Source organism: Pristiophorus japonicus, chromosome 3 (assembly GCF_044704955.1).
Source record: "Pristiophorus japonicus isolate sPriJap1 chromosome 3, sPriJap1.hap1, whole genome shotgun sequence".
Lineage (NCBI taxonomy): Eukaryota > Metazoa > Chordata > Chondrichthyes > Pristiophoridae > Pristiophorus > Pristiophorus japonicus.
The window spans coordinates 239990418-240001324 of NC_091979.1; positions in this window are offsets into that span (position 1 = coordinate 239990418).

A 10907-nucleotide genomic window follows, 5' to 3' on the forward strand; every position below is an offset into this window, starting at 1 on the left:
TCATCCCGTTTTTTACCTATATCGTTGGTACCTATATGCACCACGACAACTGGCTGTTTATGCTCCCCCTTCAAAATGTCCTGCTCCAAGACATCCTTAACCCTTGCACTAGGGAGGCAACATACCATCCTGGAGTCTCGGTTGCGGCCGCAGAAACATCTATCTATTCCCCTTACAATAGAATCTCCTATCGCTATAGCTCTCCCACTCTTTTTCCTGCCCTCCTGTGCAGCAGAGCCACCCATGGTGCCATGGACTTGGCTGCTGCTGCCCTCCCCTGATGAGTCATCTCCCTCAGCAGTACCCAAAGCAGTGTATCTGTTTTGCAGGGGGAAGACCGCAGGGGACCCCTGCACTACCTTCCTTCCACTGCTCTTCCTGTTGGTCACCCATCCCCTATCTGGCTGTGTAACCATTACCTGCGGTAAGACCAATTGACTAAACGTGCTATTTACGTCCTTCTCAGCATCGTGGATGCTCCAGAGTGAATCCACCCATAGCTCCAGTGCCGCAATGCGGTCTGTCAGGAGCTGCAGCCGAATACACTTCCCGCAGATGTAGTCATCAGGGACACTGGAAGCATCCCTGACTTCCCACATAGTACAGGAGGAGCATAACACGTTCTGAGCTCTCCTGCCATGAGTTAACCCCTAGATTAACTTAATTTGGCAACAATAACGCTGAAGGTTACTTACTGATAAAGAAAAGAAAAAGAAAAACTACTCACCAATCATCAGCAAATCACTTACCCCCTTGGCTGTCACGTCACCTTTCGATTTCTTTCTACTTTTTTGCCTTCTCTCCCTGCTGCAGCTACACCAGCTGGTCTTTATAGGCCGCTCTGACGTCCCCGAACCTCTTGCTGTGACATCACACTTTGTTTTCTTTTCCTCCCAAGTCAGGGAGTCAGCACTGGTGGGGAAAACAAGATAAAGCAACACCTCCTGCTCCCACTTGCCCGAACTCTCACACTTACCAAACTCTTACCTTTGCACTCTGACCTGCCGCTGCACTCTGAGACAAGAAGAACTCATCTGTGAATAGTAGCATGGCCTGAAGGAAGATGGAGTCTTCATTTAACATCTCATCTGAAAGACAACACCTCTAAAAATGAAGCACCACCTCAGTACTGCACTGAAGTGTCAGCCTAGATCTATATGCTCAAGTTTGGACTGGGACTTTGTAATGTATTTGCTTCATGGGTTCATTGCTTAAGAAGCCATAGCAACACATTGCTATTAAGAACTAGCTGATTTATCAGCAAATGGTTTAACAATCACAATACCAGTTCATCCACCAGGCTCACAACCACCTGCCTCATCGTGGATCCCCCACAGAGGGAATTCAATCCTGAGAATTGTGAGGTAATGGATTTGGGGAGGGCTAACAAGGCAAGTGAATACACATTAAATGGTAGGATACTGAGAATTGTAGAGGAACAAAGGGACCTTGGAGTGCAGGTCCACAGATCTCTGAAGGTAGCAGGTCAGGTAGATAAGGTGGTTAAGAAGGCATATGGAATAATTGCCTTTATTAGCCAAGTCATAGAATACAAGAGCAGGGAGGTTATGCTTGAACTGTATAAAATACGAGTTAGGCCACAGCTAGAGTACTTCGTGCAGTTCTGGTCACCACATTACAGGAAAGATGTGATTACACGAGAGAGGGTACAGAGGAGATTTTCGAAGATGTTGCCAGGACTGGAGAATTTAACCTATGAGGAAAGATTGGATAGGCTGGGTTTGTTTTCTTTGGAACAGCGGCTGAGGAGAGACCTGATTGAAGTGTATAAAATTATGAGGGGCCTGGATAGAGTGGATAGGAAGGACCTATTTCCCTTAGCAGAGAAGTCAACAACCAGGGGCATAGATTTAAAGTAATTGGTAGGAGGTTTAGAGAGGATAGTTTTTTTCATCCAGAGGGTGGTGGGGGTCTGGAACTCACTGCCTGAAAGGATGTAGAGGCAGAAACCCTCACTACATTTAAAAAGTACTTGGATATGCACTTGAAGTACCGTAACCTACAGGGCTGCGGACCAAGAGATGGAAAGTGGGATTAGGCTGGATAATTCTTGTTCGGCCGGCGCAGACACGCTGGGCCGAAATGGCTTCCTTCCGTGCTGCAATCTATAATTCTATGATTCTATACCAAGCAAGGCTGCCACTGTCATGAATACTGACAGACCTGCTGTGCATTTGGGTCTCACTGCTTCTCACTAGTTTGATACATTTGATATTCCGGCACAGGCACGATGGGCCGAATGGCCTCCTTCTGTGTTGTACGATTCTATGATAGCGATGCATTCTTAGGTGGACAACATTAATTTCTCAAATAAAGAGATGTTTGTCCAGTACCTCTTTATGATTCATGTGGCACAAACCTAACCACAGACCAAGGTGCAAACACAATATTTGCATTGGTATGAGGTCAACAACATTGAAAAAAAATTCCAGAATATCCTTTTTTTTTAAAGAACTGCCTGTTTCTATAGAAATCTCTTCACCACTGTAAAATTCCCCCAGGCTCATTGCAGAGTCTATAGGACCAATTTAGAGTACGGTAGCAAAGTGATTATGTTACTGGATTAGTAATCCTGAGGCCTGGACTAATGATCCAGAGCCGTGAGTTTAAATCGCACCTCGGCAGCTGAGGGATTCTGTTCATTAAATAAATCTGTAATAAAAAGCTCGTGTCAGTAATGGTGACCATGTAACTGCCGGATTGTCACAAAATCCCATCTGGTTCACTAATGTCCTTTTAGGGAAGGAAATGTGCCATCCTCACCCGGCCTGGCCAATATTTGACTCCAGACCCACAGCAATGTGGTTGACTCGTAAGAAACATAAGAAGCAGGAATAGGCCATTTGGCCTTTCTAGACTGCTCCTCCATTTAATAAGATCATGGCTGATCTGATCATGGACTCAGCTCCACTTCCCTGCCTGCTTCCCATAACCCTTTACTCCCTTATCACTCAAAATATGTCTATCTCCATCTTAAATAAGACTCTTAACTGCCCTCTGCTCACCACCACCTTCTCAAAGGGCAATTAGGGATGGGCAATAAATGCTGGCCTTGCCGGCAATGCCCACATCCTGTGAACGAATGAAAATACATTGTCTAAGTTCATCCTGTCTGGTTTCCACCCTACCCATGACACTGACATTGTTCTCTGGTCAAAGTCACCAACTATATCCACGACCGCAACAGTGATGTCTCTTTGTTTTAAATCATTTTTGGGATGTGGGCATCGCTGGCAAGGCCAGCATTTAAAACTGGCAGTTATTACCCATCCCAGGCTGCTCCGAGAAGATGGCAATTGGCCTTCTTCTTGAACCATTGCTCTCCATGTGCTAATTCTTGTTATTCTCCATAGGGCTTTGGGTGGAGGGGTTTATAGCTGGGGGAAACTTAATGTTATTTCTGGGGAAGGGGGGGGATGAAACCTGGCACCCATCCCTGCCCCCCCACAAACAGGCACCCTCCCCCTGATTTTGGTGAGGCCACACCTGGAGTACTACATACAGTTTTGGTCTCCGTATTTAAGGAATGATATACTTGCATTGGAGGCTGTTCAGAGAAGGTTCACTAAGCTGATTCCGGAGATGAAAGGGAAGTCATGTTTGACAAATTTGCTGGAATTCTTTGAGGATGTAACGAACAGGGTGGAAAAAGGGGAACCAGTGGATGTGGTGTATTTGGACTTCCAGAAGGCATTTGACAAGGTGCCACATAAAAGGTTACTGCACAAGATAAAAGTTCACGGGGTTGGGGTAATATATTAGCATGGATAGAAGATTGGCTAACTAACAGAAAACAGAGAGTTGGGATAAATGGTTCATTCTCTGGTTGGCAAATGTCATATATGTAACCTCAATGTAACACCACTGTATTACTGTATACTCTCAACCTAGATGCACACATTGACCACAAGGGGTGAACTTGTGGGAGACACTCCTTACCTGATCACACAGGTCTAAAAAAGGAGGTCCCACACAGGGTCTGGGTCTTTGGAGTCCTTTGAATAAAGAATTAAGGTCACAGAGTGCCCTTGTTCCTAGAATGTGCCTCATGTGGATTCACGCTGTAGAGTAAGGACTTTACATTGGCGACGAGAAACGGGAATTCACGACCCACGAGAATGGCCAGCAGTAGCACAGAGGAATGGTACTGTGTTGGGAAAGACTGGGACGATTTTGTCAAGAGGCTTCAGCAAAGCTTCGTTATGAAAGAATGGCTGGGGGATGCAGCGGCCGACAAGCGACGGGCTCATCTTTTGACCAGCTGCAGACCAAAGACTTACACGCTCATGAAGGACTTACTAGCACCCGAAAAGCCGGCGGACAAAACCTTTGAAGAACTTAGTAAATTGATCAGGGAGCACCTCAAATCGGCGAGCAGCATATATATGACCCAACACAGATTCTACACCCACCGACGTCAGGAAGGACAGAGCATACCGGACTTCGTAGCAGACCTCCGGCTTTTGGCCAGCCTCTAAGTTCACAGACGCCTGCAGGGGAGAGATGCTAAAGGACTTCTTTATCGAGGGCATCGGTCATGCGGTCCGCAAGTTAATTGAGAACAAGGATTTGACCTTGGAAGCGGCGGCGTTGATAGCTCAAACTTTCATGGCGGGGAAGGAAGAGACTAAAATAATATACGCGCGCAATTCTGCCCCTAACGCAGCGAGGGATCAGGGAGTCAACATCATCAATGCGGCTCAGAGCCCTGCAGGCAGGCAGGGGCAGTTCGACACCCCCCAGGTAGCAATGGACCCCAGAGTAGGACTTCAACAGAGATAATTCCAGGCTGAACGGACATTCACGCCATCACAGCGGACAATGCGGCCCGGGATGGAGCCATTGACACCCACTAATAGGGTACTTAATAGCAGCCCAAGGGACAGTCAGTGTGGAATGCCTGGCCATAGTCCCTTTGTTCCCAACAATGGAAGCTTTAACTCATGCTGGAGGTGTGGGGGAAAACACCCAGCCAGATCTTGCAGATTTCAACAGTTTATCTGCAGGAACTGCAATCTCAGTGGCCATTTAGCTTGAATGTGCAGGAAGCCTGCAGCCAGACTAATATATGAGGTGGATGGACCAGAAATGGGTCCTCTGAGGCAGGATGACTTTTGGGACGAATCGATGGACGCCGAGGTTCAGCAGGCCCATGTGGCAAACATTCACAGATCATACACCAAAACGCCACCCATGATGATGAAGGTTTTGTTAAATGGTATCCTTGTATGCATGGAGCTGGACACTGGGGCCAGCCAGTCACTATTGGACGTTCAGCAATTTGAGAAGCTATGGCCATTTAAAGCCAGTAGACCAAAATTAGCACGTGTTGAGACACTATTACGGACGTACACCAAAGAAATCATTCCGGTGCAAGGCAGTGCAATTTTGGCTGTCACACACAACAGGTTAGTGAATTGGCTGCCGCTCTGGATTGCCCCGGGCAATGGTCCCGCACTATTGGGGAGGAGCTGGTTAGCCAAAATGAACTGGAAATGGGGGGATGTTCACGCAATGTCATCTGTGGAGTGAAATTCGTGCTCACAAGTTCTGCAACAATTTGACTCATGATTCCAACCTGGCGTCGGGACTTTCAAAGGCACTAAAGTAGTGATACACATCACCCGGGACGCCAGGCCAGTGCACCACAAAGCCAGAGCAGTGCAGTATGTAATGCGGGAAAAGATCAAGAGCGAATTTCACCGGCTGTTGTGAGAGGGCATCATCTCGCCTGTTGATTTCAGCGACTGGGCGAGCCCCATCGTTCCCGTCCTAAAAGCGGATGGCTCTGTCAGGATCTGTGGCGACTACAAGGCCACCATCAATTGGGTGTCCCTATAAGACCAATACCCGCTTCCGAGAGCGGAGGACCTTTTTGCCACGCTGGCAGGTGGCAAGCTGTTCACCAAGTTGGACCTCACTTCAGCCTATATGACCCAGGAACTGGCCGACGAATCCAAACTACTGACCACCATCACCACGCACAAGGGACTGTGCACCTCGAGTCTCATCTGCGAGAACATGCAGAAAACAAGCACAGGCAGCGGAAGGAGTGTGCGGCAAACCAGACTCCCCACCCACCCTTTCCTCCAACCACTGTCTGTCCCACCTGTGACAGAGACTGTAATTCCCGTATTGGACTGTACAGTCACCTGAGAACTCACTTTTAGAGTGGAAGCAAGTCTTCCTCGATTTCGAGGGACTGCCTATGATGATGAGTATAAATGGACGTTGCTATAATTATTGAGTCCAGGACTGTGCTGAGTTAGCTGGGATGTGGTCGACATTTGGCAGCAATACATGTCTAGCCATCAGGTGATAACACAGATGAATACTGGCACCCACTATCGAGGCTCACACATGAGGTACCAGAGGGAACCAATGGTAATATATTCCAGCAGTAATCAGAGAAAGAATTCGCTCTGTTACTTTGCTGTCACAATGGCCCCACGCAAGATCTGTCCTCCTCAAACTGAATTTCAGCAGTAGTGCCAGCCGTGGTTTAATGGGCAGCACTCTCGCCTCTGAGTCAGAAGGTTGTGGGTTCAAGTCCCACCCCAGAGATTTGAGAACAAAAATCTAGGCTGACACTCACAGTGCAGTGCTGAGAGAGTGCTGCATTGTCGGAGGTGCTGTCTGTCGAATGAGACGTTAAACCAACGTCTGCTCTCTCAGGTGGACGTAAAAGATCCTGTGGCATTACTTCGAAGAAGAGCAGGGGGAGTTATCCTCGGTGTCCTGGCTAATATTTATCCCTCAATCAAAAAAACAGATTATCTGGTCATTATCACGTTGCTGTTTGTGGGAGCTTGCTGTGTGCAAATTAGGCTGCCACAATTATAACATTACAACAGTGACTACACTTCAAAAGTACTTCATTGGCTGTAAAGCGCTTTGAGAAGTCCGGTAGACATGAAAGGCACCATATAAATGCCGTCTTTCTTTCTTTTTATTATTTTCCACCCCCAAGCTGCCACTAAATTTTGATCTCTCCTACTCTCATAGTGCTGTTAACAACAACAGCTTGCATTAATATAGCGCCTTTAACCTGGTTAAACATCCCAGGCTGCTTCACAGGAGTGTTACAGGAGCATTACAAAACAAAATTTAGCACCTAGCTATAAGGAGCTATTAGGGTTAAAAGCTTGGTCAAAGAGATAGGTTTTAAGTAGCGTCTTAAAGGAGGAGAGGGAGGCGGAGAGGTTTAGGAAGGGAATTCCAGAGCTTAGGGCCTTAGGAAGAGAAAAAGATTAGTGAAGACAAAAGTAGGTCCCTTGCAGTCAGAATCAGGTGAATTTATAATGGGGAACAAAGAAATGGCAGACCAATTGAACAAATACTTTGGTTCTGTCCTCATGAAGGAAGACACAAATAACTGTCCGGAAATACTAGGGGACCGAGGGTCGAGCGAGAAGGAGGAACTGAAGGAAATCCTTATTAGTCAGGATATTGTGTTAGGGAAATTGATGGGATTGAAGGCCGATAATTCCCCAGGGCCTGATAGTCTGCATCCCAGAGTATTAAAGAAAGTGGCCCTAGAAATAGTGGATGCATTGGTGATCATTTTCCAACTGTCTATCGACTCTGAATCAGTTCCTATGGACTGGAGGGTAACTAATGTAACACCACTGTTTAAAAAAAGGAGGGAAAGAGAAAATGGGGAATTATAGACCAGTTAGCCTGACATCAGTAGTGGAGAAAATGTTGGAATCAATTATTAAGGATGAAATAGCAGTGCATTTGGAAAGCAGTGACAGGATCGGTCCAAGTCAGCATGGATTTATGAAAGGGAAATCATACTTGACAAATCTTCTATAATTTTTTGAGGATGTAACTAGTAGAGTGGACAAGGGAGAACCAGTGGATGTGGTGTATTTGGACTTTCAAAAGGCATTTGACAAGGTCCCACACAAGAGATTAGTGTGCAAAATTAAAGCACATGGTATTGGGGGTAATATATTGACGTGGATAGAGAACTGGTTGGCAGACAGGAAGCAGAGAGTAGGGATAAAGGGGTCCTTCTCAGAATGACAGGCAGTGACTAGTGGGGTGCCGCAGGGCTCCGTCTGGGACCCCAGCTATTTACAATATGCATCAATCATTTAGATGAAGGAATTGAGTGTAATATCTCCAAGTTTGCAGATGACACTAAGCTGGGCGGCGGTGTGAGCTGTGAGGAGGATGCTAAGAGGCTGCAGGGTGACTTGGACAGGTTAGATGAGTGGGCAAATGCATGGCAGATGCAGTATAATGTGGATAAATATGAGGTTAGTCACTTTGGTGGCAAAAACATGAAGGCAGAATATTATCTGAATGCAGATTAGGAAAAGGGGAGGTGCAATGAGACCTGGGTGTCATGGTTCATCAGTCATTGAAAGTTGGCATGCAGGTACAGCAGACGGTGAAGAAGGCAAATGGCATGTTGGCCTTCATAGCTAGGGGATTTGAATATAGGAGCAGGGAGGTCTTACTGCAGTTGTACTCACCTGGAATATTGTGTTCAGTTTTGGTCTCCTAATCTGAGGAAGGACATTCTTGCTATTGAAGGACTGCAGCGAAGGTTCACCAAACTGATTCCTGGGATGGTAGGACTGACATATGAGGAGAGACTGGATCGACTGGGCCTGTATTCAATGGGGTTAGAAGAATGAAAGGGGATCTCATAGAAACATATGGGACTGGACAGGTTAGATGCAGGAAGAATGTTCCCGATGTTGGGGAAGTCCACAACCAGGGGTCACAGTCTAAGGATAAGGGGTAAGCTGATATGTCCTTACTATACAGTATAAATGCACACGAGGCCCATACTTGAGAGAAGGTCACTCTGTGACCAGTTACTTTTATTATCAAGACTTCAAGTGATGAAGGTGGGTGGAGCTTCCCCTTTTCTACCTGAAAGTCCAGGTTAGGAGTGTCTCCCACAAGTTCACCCCCTTGTGGTCAATGTTCTCAATGTGTACAACTTAGGTCAGCTTATACATGGGTTAGAATGATAGTTGAATACATGACATGACCTCTCCCCCAAAGTCTTATTGGCATCAAAGGTTAAGTCTCTCTGGTAGGTTTACGCTCCCTTGTAGAGCGCCTGAGTTGGGGCTCCGGTTGTTGGGCGCTGGCCTGAGTGTCTGCTGTTTGCGGTGCCTCAGGCCTGTCCGGACTGCCCACAGTGACTGGGCTCTTCTCCACTTGGTTCCGGCGTTCTGTCACCTGTGGTGGAGTAAACTCTACGTCGTGTTCTTCCTCTGCTTCTTCTATGGGGTTGCTGAACCTCCTTTTAATTTGATCCACGTGTTTGCAGCAGTTTTGTCCATTGGTAAGTTTAACTACCAAAACCCTATTCCCCTCTTTGACAATCACAGTGCCTGAAAGCCATTTGGGCCCTGCAGTGTAATTAAGGACAAAAACAGGGTCATTGACATCAATACATCGTGCCCTCGCATTCCGGTCATGGTAGTCACATTGTGACTGACACCTGCTCGCAACAATTTCTTTCATAGTCGGGTGTATAAGGGATAACTTGGTTTTGAGTGTCCTTTTCATTAGCAGTTCTGCGGGTGGAACCCCTGTGAGCGAGTGTGGTTGGGATCTATTGGTCAACAGGAGGCGTGATAAGCGGCTTTGTAGGGAACCCCCTTGGATTCTAAGCATCCCCTGTTTGAATATCTGCACTGCTCGTTCCGCCTGGCCGTTTGAGGTCGGCTTGAACGGTGCCATTCTGACATGGTTGATTCCATTGCCTGCCGTGAAGTCCTGGAATTCAGTGCTTGTGAAGCACGGGCCATTGTCGCTGACCAAGATATCCGGTAGTCCATGGGCGGCGAACGTTGCCCGTAGACTTTCTACCATGACAGAGGATGAGCTTGAATTTAAAATGGCACACTCAATCCATTTGGAGTAGGCGTCTACTACAACCAAAAACATATTTCCCATCAAAGGATCTGCATAGTCCACATGGATGCGTGACCATGGCTTGGCGGGCCAGGACCAGGGGCTAAGGGGGGCTTCCCTGGGTGCGTTGCCCAGCTGAGCACACGTGTTGCATCTATCCCTGGCCACCAAACGTGTGACCTGGCAATTGCCTTCATCATGACAATGCCCGGGTGCTCATTGTGAAGTTCTCTGATAAACATCTCTCTGCCCATCTGGGGCATGACTACTCGGTTTCCCCACAGTAGGCAATCGGCCTGAATCAAGAGTTCATTCTTGCGCCTATGAAACAGTTTAAATTCCTCAGGGCATGCCCTGATCGTGGCTGCCCAGTCCCCATTCAGGACAAATTTCTTAACTAAAGACAGTAGCGGGTCTTTATTTGTCCAGACTTTAATTTGACGGGCAGTCACAGGTGAGCCTTCGCTTTCGAAAGCTTCAACAGCCATGACCATCTCAGCATCATGCTCAGTTGCCCCCTCAGTGGTGGCTAGTAGGAGCCTGCTGAGTGCATCGGCGCAGTTTTCAGTGCCTGGTCTATGTCGAATTTTGTCGTCATAGGCGGCTAATGTGAGTGCCCACCTCTGTATGTGGGCCGATGCATTCGCATTTACGGCCTTGTTGTCGGCCAAAAGGGACATTAGGGGTTTGTGATCTGTCTCCAGCTCAAATTTCCTGCCAAACAGGTACTGGTGCATTTTTTTTACTGCATATACACATGCAAGTACTTCCTTTTCTACCATCCCGTAGCCCCTTTCTGCCTGGGACAGACTTCTGGAGGCATAAGCTACCGGCTGTAACTGACAATTGGCATTCACATGCTACAACACACACCCGACACCATAGGATGACGCATCGCACGTTAAAACAAGTTTCTTACACGGGTCATATAATGTTAACAGTTTGTTAGAGCACGCTATTTGTTATGCTCCATCAAAAGCCCTTTCCTGGCTGTCCCC